The sequence below is a fragment of the Ochlerotatus camptorhynchus genome, unplaced genomic scaffold, assembly GCF_037179485.1.
Source record: "Ochlerotatus camptorhynchus isolate MF236.1 unplaced genomic scaffold, CSIRO-AGI_Acam_v1.1 ptg000392l, whole genome shotgun sequence".
Classification (NCBI taxonomy): domain Eukaryota; kingdom Metazoa; phylum Arthropoda; class Insecta; order Diptera; family Culicidae; genus Ochlerotatus; species Ochlerotatus camptorhynchus.
This window is the reverse complement of record NW_027040879.1, coordinates 1,108,226-1,123,510: the sequence shown is the minus strand read 5'-3', so window position 1 is coordinate 1,123,510 and position 15,285 is coordinate 1,108,226.

Below are 15,285 nucleotides of genomic sequence, written 5' to 3'. Positions count from 1 at the left end.
TGTCAAAATTCTGTGCGATGAATCCAGAGAACGAGCAATTCTTCTTATGTCGTAAATCACACTCGATGATAACGCGTGCACGACGACAATGCGAAAACGATTATTCATCCTCTCCTCGAAGCATATCTGTCGTGTCTCGTTCAAATCTATCGAAGAGCGTCATGAACCATCGCTGGTTAAACGAAAAAACAATAGCTTTTTTGTGACCCCACTCAATTTCAAGTTTTACACCGGCACAGCGTATTACTGGAAGCGCACCGTCAGAGATATCCATCCATAGTAGGGGAACCAGTGCCATCGGGGTGATATGACCATCGACCTTTTTGCATGTACTTTTAAAGCAGCATTTAATAGTTGTAGTTAATTTAAAAAAAAAATATAGTAATTTAGAATAGTCTACAAAGGTTTGAGCCTCGCACGCGCATTACGGATATTGAGGACTGAATTTAACATTTGATAACAAAATTTAACTTTGAAGCTTCTTTGGAAGATGCTTTGAATTAGTAATATGTTTTCTGGCTAAATGTCGGGGGTTCGTAAGCATTCCTGTCGCTGCTGAAAATTACGATATCACAGTTATATCACTGTGAAGTAACTGAAAATAGTTGAGGGAATTTATATCTTTAGGTGAAACCAGTTCGTTTTTGTTTGCTTATCTGGTTAATATGTTTTCCTTAATTATCTTAAAGATAAATCGTCCAGCTCAAATCTTTGTAGGGGTAAGCGGTGGGACCGTCATCATCATCATAAAAATCAATTCTTTTGAAAATGTTGCCCAATGATAGATCAGCAGTCCATCTAGCAGTTCTGGATGAATGCAAAATGTAAGTTTTGTTTGAAAAGCCCGTGAAAAATTGCTGTTGGTCATATTACCCCGCTGGCGCGTTTTACACTCTCTCCTCCAGCTGGATTTTTTGCTTGTTTGTTGTTGCCCCTCGTCTCTCCCAAGTTCAAGTCGAGCGCAAGCAAGCCTTCAGAGACAGTCGGAAGAAAGCTCCGAATAGTGGCATAAAATCATTTTCCATCCATTCAATCGTGACTGGCTGCAGAAGCTCCGGAAGGTAAATGATCCTCTTTATCTCGGTGCTATTTTATTCCCAACTTTTACGAATATCCTCTTCTCATTTGGAAGGAAAGCTTTATGGCTCGTAAAAATAAACGATACCTGCGCTCAAACTGGTTCTTACTATACCTATACCTAGTCGGAGTCGGGAGCTGCTTTTTGTATCCTCGGTCTTGCAATGTTTGCCTTGGCAGTTGACTGGCTGCTGTTGCTTTTTTGCTGTTTTTGTTTGGACGCATGAATCGGACATACATACGTAGCTCTGATCCTTTAAAGTCCTTGAAATATATTCTATGGGGATGTGCCACCGCGAGTGTGAGCTGGAATACGGTCGTATATCAATCGTATATCTTTATAAAAATCCTTCAAAGACCCGACAAATAGAAATGCGTGGAATCTTCTGTGGATCATAGAGAGGATTTGGGAATTTGTATGAATTGATTGTTCGAGGGATACTGATTTATTTTATTTTTGTCAACTGCCAGTTTCATAGGGTAGTAGTGTATAAAATGCCCCCTTGCGTTTAATAGGTAAACTCTACTATGCACGTTTGACAGCTGCATAGACAGAGTTTTCCTGCACGTCTGACAGAGTGCCGCAAACCAATAATAAAACCAACATCCTGAAAAGCATCCTTCCGATGTAATTCTTTACGTCATTTGGTAAGCATATTTAAAAATGGTAAAAACGGTAATTTCACTGCATTTTTTCACAAACACACTTCGCTGAATGCATTCAAACTATTCCTTGGAGCATGCTTGGCATACACAGTTTTGGTCACGAACTGTTCATTTGCTAATAACTTTACACAGAGTTGACGAAACATGGTTCTTTTTAAAGAAGTAGATAGAATAGATTTTAAGCTTAAGAATGAACCTAATCTATCAATTACTTTAAAGAAAAACAAATTTCAACAACTGAGTGAAAAGTTATTAACAAATGAGCAGTTGGTGTGTACAACTGTGTATGCCAAGCATATGCCTTGGAGTTTTAGCTTCTATCTGATAAGGTTTATACGACTGAGTAAAAGTATTTTGTCAGATATCTGATTTCGAGTTGTCGATAATAGAACAGTAGATTAAAATGCAGTTCAAATGGAAAAGATGCCGAAGAAAAACAGGCAATGTAGCAAATATTGTATACAAAAGCCCATTGTTGTAAACAACATTGTTTACAAGTTGCTCGGTTGCGTGAAATGAGATACAAGTTTACGTGAATGAATGTTTACATCACTATTAAAATTCAGAATTTTTATCTGTGTAGTTAATAGTGGTAAGTCCTCGGGTTGCGATCTTGAAGCAAAGAAAAAATTAGTTAGATAGCCTTCATCTATGCGATTCCTAATCTTCTATTCGTTGTTCCCTAGTTTGAAGTGGTTACGACTAGGGTTCTGATGCATAGTCATTATCGGTGTCTTTCTTTAATTTTGTTGCTAAAAGGTAAAAGGTAAATTTAAGCTACTTTTTCGAACTGTGGTTATACGTACAAAATGCTGAAATTCAATTGCCACCTGATTCAGTAGCAGTTCACACAGTAAGAATATCACTCAACTTACAATTTTCACAATGTACACATTGTAATCATTTCATTTATACAGCCTCAAGCTGTATTCAAACGTTATACGAGACAACCTTTTCGCAACCTCTATACAAGCAAATCTGGCGAACTTAGTCAGCTACTTATGACTGTTGGGACAGATTGAACAAGCTCTTATTGCATTTTCATTTACGCTTCTAAACAGCTGTAATCCTGCTGTTTAGTTGTGTGCGAACTTGAAATGCGCTTATTCAACCTCTTCCCGGTTATCCAATAATCACTACACAGCTTTCTCTTGAAGCCGGGTTGAATATTATTTACGCTTTTTTTGTTGGAGGAATTGATTGAGTTTATTTTGCTGTGATAATCAAATTAGCTATAAGCACACCACCACATTATTAATCCTGCACCGGACAACCTGGAATCGAACTCGAGACGACCGTATTGGAAAAAAAAATTGGTGGGGTTGTGTTCAAGACACGACCGCATGGTTGACGTAGACTACGTTAAGCTGTGTAGTGAAATTCTCGTGTATGTTTTCTAGATATTGATTTAAAATACAGTAGAAGCAACTTATAATCTCAGTCCTAAGCACATATTTTGGATTTCCTACTTAGTCAAACTTGGTTAAATTCAGGACCTCATCAAAATGCGAATACATATTCTATTACATTTGGTTCCTAAATTACAATCATATATGAGTAAGGCTTTCTTCAGGTGATTCATTGAAGTGTCCAAGGATGACCGTCATGATGGCTGATATTCCCTATCACTTCAAGATTTCTAGAACACAAATCTTGGACGGTTGTGACATCACTCATGAAATTGAAACTCCTTGCGTACTGGACTGCAACAAACGTGAAGTTCCAGTTTCTTTGTTATAAGTTTTGTGAGAGTTGATAGGGTAAATGTTGGCTTCGGCACCCATTGACTGTTTTCGGCAACCAAAATTTAAACGTTAATTTCACTATGTTTTCCCATCAACGCACTTCCCTGAATGTGTCCAAACGATTGTTTAGCCTTTCAGCTTCAATCTGATTATATTTGAACGATCGAGCAATCCAGTAATGCTACATTTTTCTTCAAATAAAGCATACGCACTACAAAATGAGGTTGATTTCGAGTTGCCGATAATAGAACAGCTGGTTAACACGCAGTTCTAATGGGAAGGTTGCCGAAGAAAAAGAGACTGCCGACAATAGTCACACTCACCTGAGAAGTTTGGAGCGTTGTAAAAATGCTTTCAAAACGTTTTGAAAAATTCTGTCGATAGGAATGGATAGAGAAGCAAGCAGCAGATGAATGTAAACAAACAGACACATCATATACATATGTGCGTGACGCTGAGAAAATGCTAGTAGAAGTGCAGACGCTGCTTAGATTGACGAGAATACGTAAATTCCCCTATCTGTACTCTTGAAATTTTTATGTGGTAATGCTCAGCGATTCAACTTCAAAACGCTAAAAATAAATGCACACACAAAACCGCAAAACCGGAGTGCACAATTTTGCATCAATGTTATGCAACATTTCATAGTTGATCGAGATGATATCAATTAACCATGAATCCCTCCAATAAGTTCTCGGTAGATATTTATCTACCGACGGAACAAATAAAAAAAATACAGAGGTTGTGTTCCATTTGGAAAATTTTCACTTAGATTTGACACTTCGAACATAAATTAAGATGTTCGTAAATCCCTCTGTTGTAGATCGGCCGCTTTTCGAGAAAGCGTCTTTCTAATAATTGATTCCTTGTCTGTCAGAAATAAGTCTGCTGGAATAGCAAGTTTTATTTGAAAATTTTCCATCTGTCAAATATAAGTAAAATTTCACCCAATGGAACACAGCCTTAAAAACTTGAGCACAGAATCGTTTCTTGATGTGGTTGTCGTATTAGATGCTAGATAAAAACTTCTTTTATCGATATGTGTGCTGAAAATACCTGGGCCGAGTGGATCCAAGGAGATAGTCAACGAAGAGAATCTTGTCAGTATTACTTAGGACCTAATGCAATGTTCAGCTTGAACTGTTTCGCTTAGCCTGTAGCAATGTAAACAGAAAATCGATAAAGAGAATCGAACATTACAAGTAGGCCCTTTTGAACGAGCAATGAAAAAAAAACTCGACGGTACCTCTATTTATGCTAAGAGATAAGCATTGCAAGTCCCTCCTACTTGAAGAATTATGCAACCGAACGGCTTGCTATGCCTCGCCCCATCAGCAAAAAAACTGGGATTACAACCGTTCTATAGCATAATTTTCCAAGTAGGAGGGACTTTCAAAGCTAATCTAAAAGCATAAATAGAGGTACCGTCTCATAATTTCAGTGTACTACCATCAGATAGGGGAAAATTTTCCCAACCTTTTAGCTGTGTTAGTATGTGGGGCGAGCTATTAGTTATGCCAAACCGACGATAAAATGCGTTGTTTACAAAAGGTAATATGTCCTTCCGAAAAGTAAGCGAGATTTGTAGTTATCATTCAGGCAAGGAGCGCTTGCGCCATCGAGGCGACGCCGCTACCAGCAGCCAATGGTAAGACGGGAACGACGCGCAAAGTTCTAGGTGCAAAACTCGAACTCTGCGCGCTTGACAGGAACCGCCTTCCTACTGCTTCTGCTGTTGCTGCTGCTACTGCTGCTGCTGCTACCTGCTTACCCGCCGTCCGAAGCGAAAATGAGTTGAGGCACTTTTTTTTTTTTTTTGACTTAAAATGATCTTTATTTCTTGTGTTTGTGTGGTTTACAGTTATGAATTTTTCAAGTGACACAGATGCGTCTTTTCAACTTTAGTACATTTGAGATTTTAATTATTATTTACAGTTACTAGTCCTATCAGGCCTATTTTAAAGTATGACCACCTTGGTGGGATTGGTATGATTTGAATTGGAAAAAGGAGTCTACTTATAACTACTATTTACAACTACAACTAACCTACAACTACTATATACACCTAACCTACTATATACAAATTGCTTATCAAAGCATGTTCTGATAAATTACATTTTTCTGCTAATTTAATCTTAATTTCGTTAATTCTTGAATCTATTTTGGCAATTCCTGTCTCTTCGTGTAAATTTGTTATTCTAGTGTCGAAAGGACGATCAAGAACCATCCTCAGCACTCTATTCTGAGCAACCTGAATTTTGTTCCTGTGAGTCTGTGCACATGATTCCCACACCGGAGCTGCCTAGAGGATCGCAGGTGCTATGATTTGTTTGTAGACGGCCAGTTTGTTTACCCTTGAGAGGCGAGATCTGTGGCAAATCAGCGGATATAGACACCTAACCAAGGCAGAACACTTGACTACTGTTTTCTCTACATGCGAACGGAAGAGGAGCTTTTCATCGAACAACATCCCGAGATAGGTTACTTCGGCGGACCACTCATCCCTTGTGCCATCCATGATTACAGTACAAGATGGAGCCGGTTTCAGTTTGGGCGATTGCCGATGGAGGAACATGATCGCTTGTGTTTTGGTGGCATTGATTTTGATTTTCCACGTGGTGGCATAATCAGCAAAGGCGTTAAGGCATCGTTGAAGTTTGTTCGTTATTTCGCGAGGCATCCTTCCTATTGACGGCTATTGCGGTATCATCTGCGAACAGGAAGAACACACAACCGTCTCCAAGGGGAGGAATGTCGGAAGTGTAAATGCTGTAAAGCAAGACTGCCTTGCGGGACTCCTGCTGGGATGGAAAACGTGTCGGAAAGACAACCATTCAACGATACCTTAAACGACCTTTGCTGGAGGTAGCTACGGGTGATTTTAACCAGATGTAATGGAAAGTTGAAGTTACAAAGCTTGAATACAAGCCCATTGTGCCAGACATTATCAAACGCTTTCTCAACGTCTAACAAGGCCATGGCTGTGGACTTGGATACAGCTTTGTAACTTCGGATGTTATTCATCACCCGTACTAGCTGGTGATTGGAGGAGTGCCCCTTTCTGAATCCAAACTGTTCCGGAAGGAGAATGTTATTTTCCTCGACAAACTTGAGCAAACGATTGAGAATGAGTTTCTCGAACAATTTGCTCAGCGCTGAAAGGAGGCTGATTGGTCTGTAGCTTGAAGGCAATGTTGGATCCTTACCGGGCTTGCGGATTGGTATGATTTTTGCTACTTTCCAGATGCTTGGAAAGTAGTGCAGTTCCAAACATCTGTTGAAGATAGTGGTTAGAAGAGACTGCACTTTCATGCTGAGTCTCTTCAAGATCAAGTTGAATATACCGTCAAACCCGGGAGCCTTCATGTTCTTGGTGCATTTCAGCGCTGAGCAAATTTGTTGTACTGTAATCATATCCGCCGGAGGCACGACACAAGGGGAGGCATCTAGGTTTTGAACGCATAGCGCAACCTGATCTTCGAGCGGACTTTGGATAGTCGAGCCAAGCAAATGCGATGAAGCGACATGCTTGCCGATCGCATTTGCTTTCTCCTGTGGGGTGATTAAAAGCCGATCGTCATCATTTTCGACTCTGAGAGGTGGAACGGGTTTGGGATGAGTTTTCAGGACTTTGGCTACCTTCCAGAATGGTCTGGAGTGGTCGTCCAGATTCTGGACAACACGCCCGAAACTTTCATTTCGGAGTGAGTCCATTATGGAAGCAATCTGCCTATTCAGATCGGCCATTTCACGTTTTTTGCCCAGGTCTCCAGTCCTCTGAAACTGGCGTCTACGCACATTTCTCAATCGAATCAATAATTGGGTGTGGGAATCAATAGCAACAAACTTACCCCTCACAGGAACTCGTCGAACGCATGTCTCGTCAGCCTCGGATATGGCCTGTTGGAGTCCTTCCAACGCCCGGTCGATGTCATCTACAGTGTCGAGCAGTGGATTTTCATCGATATTGCTGTCCACCATTCGTCCGTACTGCACCCAGTTGACATGGTGGTAGTCTTTACGCAGGCAGCTTCTAGCAGGAACCACGTTGACACCAACTTCAGTCACCACCGGTTGGTGGTCGGAGCTGAGATCGTTGTGCGCCTCCGGCTTGGATAGTCCGATGTTCGACAGGAAGAAGTCCAGCGTGGAGGAATTTCCCGTCGGAGAGATGAAAGTTGGTTCGTCCGGAAATTGCACAGTGTACAGTCCATGTTGTGCGTGGTCGAACAATAGACATCCGTTCCGGTTCCGCTGGAAGTTCCGCCAAGCTTCATGGCGGGCGTTCAGGTTGCCCCCAACGATGAATCGGGAGCTAGTACGAGTAATGGCGGTCAGGTCGTTCTTGAATTGGATGTCTAGGCCGTTGCTTGTGGTACACTGACGTGGGCAGTAAACTGCTATAAACCGGACGTTTCCAGTTGGTGTTTCCACCTCCACACTAATGGCTTCGATGATAGAAGTGCGGATGTGGGGCGGAGTGCAAAACTTGATTCCCTTTCTGACGATGACCGCTACACCACCCCCCCTGGAGCTGGTGCGATCAAGCCGGATAATGTTGTGGTCAGGCAACCAGAAGCTGTCACCGGACTTTAGATGGGTTTCCGTTAGAAGACCCACGTCGATGCTATGCTTGCGGAGGAAGTCGGCAAGCTCAATCTGTTTAGCTCTTACAGAGCAAGCGTTCCAGGTAGCTATGGTTAGCGGTTTAGACACCATATTGGATGATGAACTTACCGAGCACTTGGATCTGTTCGGGCTCATTGCGGCACTTACGTAGAGCACCGGTCATGTTGATAAAAATCTCCATAAGTTCATCTGCTGAGAACAGATCGGGATTATTTGTTTGAGCTGTTGGTTGCCTCCAGAATCCAGGGGGGATGGAGAGCTTTGTCCAGCAGAAGATCCAGACGTATCTTGAGGGGGCGCGGATCGCACCCTGGGATTCGCTTGTCCATGAAGAGGCGAAAAGTCCTCCGTCCTGAAAGCCGGGGCCTTATCCTTCCTTCGTGCTGGTTGATTGTTGGTGGACGCTTGATTTCGGATGCGTTTGAAATCCTCGCGTTTAGGGCACTGCTTGTTGGATCCTTGGTGAGCACCACCACAGTTGGCGCATTTGGACGCCACAGCTTCATCCGCAGCACATTCTGAGGTGGCATGGTCTTGAGCGCAATATCCGCAGCGTGGCTTAATGTTGCAGTTGCGGGTACCGTGTCCGAAGTTCAGACACCGCTGGCACTGAGTCACATCGCGATGGCCGCCACGGTATGGCTCCCAGCGAACGATGATGGAATTGATGGACCGGATGGCTTTCAGTGCATTAAGCGTCACCGTTCCCTTCTGGAAGTGTACCAGGAAAAGGCTATCCGGGTACGCCTTCACATTCTCGTCTCTTCTTGTCATTCGGTACACGGCACTTGGGGCCAGCTTGTACCTGTCCCTGATTTCATGTTCGATAAACTTCGGGTCGAAATTTGGGAGGCCCCTGATGACGACCTTGAACGGTTTTTCACCGGGGATGTCGTGGGTGAAGAATTCCACCTTGGAAGTCCTCAGGTGGGCGATGACCAAGTCATACTCCGCTTTGGTACGGAGCACCACCTTGGTGCCGACTCTGCCCAATTTGAATTCGGCTTTGACGCCCAGCGACGCCAGATCCGCGATGAGCTCGTTGAGATGGGCATTTTTCACCACCAGCGGAGGTAGCTTCACTCTTGCCGCGCTCATGTCAGCAGCATTTTCTTTATCGGCAGCGTCACCGAAATCTCCGTTCGTCGCAGAGGCATCGTCTCGACCAATCGTGCCATCAGACTGGCCTCGGTTCTTCTTCCTTTTCTTGCTGCGTTTTTCCAACACAGCCGGCTGGATATTCCCATCCATGGGGAGAACAGCAAACCTGTTCGAGGTAGGCACACCGGAGCTTCCTTCACCGGAGTTCTGGACCTTCGCCGGGCTTCGCGACCGATGCTTCCCCATTACGGGGCACACACACACGCACGACAAACCGCGAAAGAGAGAGCGCGAACAATATCGCCACGAACTTTTCAAACAACTCGAGAGAGCGAGCTAACACCGAACTGAACTGCTTGACGATCAAGCAGAGAATCTCCAATGATGAGTTGAGGCACATTAGCAGCGCTGTTTTATAACTTTTCAGATTCAAGCAGCACGATGTGCAACCAAATGGTACTCGGTTATCACGATTGGGTTTGGGGAGAACGTTTATTTCATGAAAACAGTGACAAAAGTATCACTTTTTATTTGTACCTGTTTTAAAACAGTTTTTTATGAAACATTTTTATTTCCTATGGATTGGTGCATTTGGATTTTAATTTCATCTATAAATGACAAAGTTATAAGCGTTCAAAAAATTACAACTTTTCGTGACGGTCGCAATTTTAGATTTTTGATTTACCCCCAGTACCTTCCCGTAAGACGTAGTCTACGTCAAAACCTTGACACTACCAAATTCGCTACGCCAACACTTTTAATTGACGTAAACAAATATACATTACTATCTACAATAATACCGACAAGTAGGGGCAACAACCACCCTACTGCTTTCTCTCTGAGATGACCACGTTGGTCATGGCGAGAGGAGCAACACAATAGTTGGGTAAAGAAGAATTGCATTATAACACACCATCGACTGGAAATGTTCTCGCAAACGTGGGCCTTTGGGTAGTGATGAAGCGTCGCTAGAACTATTCCACAGCCGCAGTCAGTTATGAGCAGAAGGAGGCCGCACATCTTTTGTCTGTAGACTTGAAGACATACTTCAAGTCTCCGCGTACATCGTACGGGTTAGGCAAAAGATGTGCGTCTGACTTTAAAAACTGTCGCATTAATGGCCCTTCGCTCACTTTCAACTTCTATTCAATTTTCATACTGCCGTACTCTAACGGAACTATCCACCTCCCTCTTCTAAAGATCATTCTCTAGCTGATAAATTATCACACTAAAGCTTCATGTTAGCATTTCCAATCAACTCTGAGAGTAAAAGCTGTTAAACTGCACACGTCTAAAAATAAACCTGTAAAAATGCTTCCAAAGTAGCGTTAACACTGTTTATTACCTGAGTACAGGTTGTTTAGTTGTTGAAAAAGAACTTTTGATGTTTATTTTATTCAGGAAGAGTGGTTGGTTGTATAGAAGCCATCAAATGAGTAATAGATTCACTTTGCAAAACTATTTTGCTATCATCTGTTGGTAGCTGTATCTGCAGGTTTTTCAGCTATATTACAGCACAATGCTGTTTAAGATGGCTTATAAAGCTGAAAATGTAAGTTGGGCAATATCATTCGCCTCAATGTAAGTGTGAAAATGACATTGATGTCGTAAAGGGTCCACTGATATTCAAAATTATACCGCAATTGTTTCTTATATACGCTTGCTTATCGAGTACCGATCCCTAGAAAACTCATTAGTAATATTAAGGCAATGCAATGATTATACAAAAAAGTTGATTTATTGGGATAAAAGTAAGATTTTCATCTTTTCCCTACTGTTATTCATATGGATGGTAATGTCAATACCGTCCCGTCTGATATAATGCTAACTACGAACAACAGTGTCGGAAGTGAAATTCAGATCAATATCTTTAGTCAATTGACAATGTTGAATGCACGCAGCACCCCTAATAAAAATGTTGTGGTTAATTTGCTTAACGACGTGTTCGGGTTATCATCCAAACCATTTGTGGAATAGTTCAATCATTTGGGTTATCGTTCGTTATGGTATTTTTTTTTATTAGGGACCGGTTAGAATATTAAAAACAAAATTTTGAACCAAAGCTGAATTCTGCCATATTTAGCATCCCTACTTGACACGATCGTAAACATTTAGCTCCTTTTCTGGCCAACTGAACCGACTTGCTTTTTTGCTTGAGTTTTGCTGTGCATCAAGTCGTCCTTGGCCAGGACTAGGAATGAACGGCATAATTCCCCCTCTCTGATGTTTGTATGATGAACGATAAGAGTGGAAGCCTCTCTGCTGGAAAGTGGATGATTCTCGCTCGCAAATGATGGAGAAGATGAGCCTGGATTGCATTGCGAATTTTTGTGTTGAGGACGGTGAGCAAAAAAAAAACGGATGGAATGCAATCTTGTAGAGTGGAAGCACTTGGGTGGTGCCATATTTTGCAGTGGTGCCTACGGGTCTTCTGGAATACCACGTGTTGCGCGCTCTATGTTGCCTTATCGGTTTTGGTGTTTTTGTCGACCTGGGAGATGACCACCGGTGTGCCAAGCTGCCGTTTAGGTGGACTACGACCATGACGACGACGGTGGTGGCGATGATGATGGTGATGATGATGAGGGCGAATAACTAGGGCTTCGAGTGAGTGAGCGATGTTTGTTGTTGCTATTGGAGCGAAATCAGATTTGGGCTTGTGTATTGATTTGAAGATTTTATGGGGATTTAGATAGGGTTTTATTTGCTCGTAAATGCCGGATCGATGGGGTGTTTACCGACGGGATTCAAGTCAAACATGCTGCCTCGGATTAAACTTGATGATGATTCATGAAATCATACGGTTGGATCTTCCTGGTAGGGATAATCATGATTGGGTTTATAGAAAAAGGTCAGCCTATACGAATTTACAGGATTTTGCTAGCTGTACAGTTTTATGAGGTGCATCATCATTCATTTATTTTTCAGTTGTTGCTATAGAGTCGACGGACGAGTATTCATAACATCCAAGTGCATCCAAATTTGTTGTTGAAGTGATTGATTAAAATTGAGTTTAAGCGTGAGGAGATGGATTCAGTTCGACGTATAAGGCCATTTGAGTTCGTGTCATCGTGAGATCGCGCCGATTAAGTGGCAAAAATGGAAAAGAAAGCTAGAACAATATTTCGCTGCCACTGGTATCGTGTCACAATAGGAGAAAAGGTCATTGATGTTACATCTGGTTGGTTCTGATGTACATGAAAAATTAACGATTACTTTCCTGGGGTGGATGAAGTTCCTCACGTTGTAGTTGGTCCACCTTATTGCAACGTGGCCATCCAGAAATTGAATGAGCATTTTGACCCTTTGCGTAGACAAAACTACGAGCGCCACCTGTTCAGGCAAATTACTCAGAAGACAGATGAAAGATTTGAGCTAAACGGTGTGAATTCGATCGGTACGATTCAAGGGAAACGGACGATAGAATCATAGAGCAGATTGTTAAAGCATGCAGATCGTCGGAGTTGAGACGACAAATTTTTGGCGAAAGACATGACCTTGGACGACATTTTGACGCTGGGAACCACTTTGGCCGACGTCCAACAGCAAGTGAAGGAACTAGACCGTCAGCCTAATGAAAACACATCGTCGACGGTTATTAGTAAAGTTTCCACAACGCCGTTCAGGTTTGTTCGTGATGAGATACGTGACACTCGGGGACAGTGTCCTGATGGTAGAAATGACAGAGCGTGTTTGCTTGCGGACGTAGGGGGCACCTTAAAAGTGACAGTGCGAAGAATGCTAAATGCATTAATTGTGGGAAAATGGACCATTTCTTTAACCGTGCCTGAAACGTGCAAGTACAAGCCGAACAATCACGGGGACCCAAGCGTATTCAGATCGTCAATGAGAAAGATGAGGAATCGTTGGATAAGGAGTATGTATTTTTTTGCGATGGTACGGAATACGTTCGAGTTTGTCGTGGGAGGTATCAGAATCCCAATGGTTATTGATTCTGGATCTGATGCGAACATCATTGATGAACTTACCTGAAATGAGGTTCAGCTAGCTGGCGTCAAGACGAAAGAAATTTTTTCGATGTTAAGTTTTACGTTGTTGAGCAAGGAAAATATAATCTTCTGGGCGATAGTATTGCTAAGGAACTGAAGGTCTTGAAAGTTGGTTTTGACGTTGGAGTAGTAAATGCCTCAAAACAGATTCCATTCCCCAAAATAAAAGAAGTAGGGGAAATGGCTTTAATGTTGGCTTATGGATCTAAGATTAGGTCCATCGCTAAAAATCTGCTATTTATCCATTTTAAACCACTGTTGAAGATCCTTTTCAAAGCATACCAGCTGCACAGCAAAATGACGCAAATGATTGTAACCCGTCTGTCATATCAGTCAATCAAAATAACAAGTTCGAGGTCGGTGGGATTTTTCTGAGGCATAAAAATCTCTGGTCACGTCTTCCTTCGGAAAGGAAGTAAAGCCGTTGGTCCCGGCTCATGTGTGTTGTGAATGGGTGCGATATCCTACGCAGGTGTGGAAGCTGCCTTCCTGCACATTCGGTTGCCGTCAATGGATGGCAATCGATGTCCGTCGGTGATTGGCACTAGATTGTGGAACAGAGACCGACGTTAAATAAAGGAAAAGAAGAAGAAAATAACAAGCGACTACGCGAAGACGATGATAATGATAGTTGTTTTGACTCTGAAGGTGAATTTAATGGTTTTTTTTTGTCTGATTCGAATATATTTGATGAATTTTCTGACTATGTGGAAAATTCTGAAGTTCCTGAAGAAACGATCAGAAAAAGCAAAAGAAAATTGAAGAAGTTGAGAAATAATGCTAAGGTCTATTATAAGCATAAGTGAAATCTCTAAGGATGTTAGGCATTCTGCTATATTTTTTCTATAATATCACGATAATATTTGTTAAGTTGTCGAAATCTAGATGTTTGAAACATATGTTGAAGGGATGTAATAGCCTGACTCGATCTGAAGCGGTGTTACGGAAAACACCAGTTCATAGTATAGGCGGTAAAACAAGAAATACCGATTCGTTAAGATGAGAGAGGATGAGAGATTAAAGCGAGAGGGAACATGAGCAAAAAAGGAGATTAGAAGTGTAAAGCGAATAGGGAAATAAACGACAAGACATAATTAATCATTTTGTTCGACCATTTTCAACAGAGATGGCGCTGTTCCACTGGTAGGAAGTGATAAAAGTCCTCATATAGAAATTGAGAGAAGTGGGAATAATTCGCTTTCGGTGCATGTTCAGGTCAAAAAAAGTGAACGACAACCTAAAGAAATTAGTCAGGGGCTTTGTCGTTCAGTTTTTCCCGGAAATTAATGCTAAACAAGCTACAATTAAATAAAAATGATTTTTCCCCATACAATTTTACCTGCTTTACTACCAGTCTCCAGAGAGCCAAAAAATTCATATTTGAGAGAGAAATTCTCTCACACGAGCTCAATCTCTCAACATGCCATGTATTTGGTTGACACTCGATTTGCTATTTCCCTTTCACAGATTACAAAATATAGTACCTGACACTACAAAACATGTTTGGTACCTCTATATATGCATTTGCTTTAACATTTGAAGTCTCTCCTTTTTTACATATGCTGCACAAAAGATACTTTATGCCCCGCCCCATACATAAAATTCCGCGGGAAATTCTGTGAGGGGTGAGCTATTTTGTGTGCAGAATGTGTAAAAAAGGAGGGACTTCGAAAAATAATCTAAATGCATATATAGAGGTACCAGACATGTTTTGCACTGCAGTGTCCTCTGTGAACAATTATAGGAAAACAGATTGTGTCTAGTTTCCGATAGATGTCACCGCAAACAACAGCTGTGACATCTGATGGAACATGAATGCAGAAGCTTGACAAAATGATCAATTGAAAATTTTGTCAAGCTTCTGCATTCATGTTCCATCAGATGTCACAGCTGTTGTTTGCGGCGACATCTATCGAAAACTAGACACAATCTCCCAACAAGCAATTCACAGTCACAAATAAGCATACACATTGAATAAATGCTGTATAACAGTGTACAATGCTGAATAAAACAGTATGTCGAATTATGTGCTGAAAAAAAGTTCATTGAGATCGATA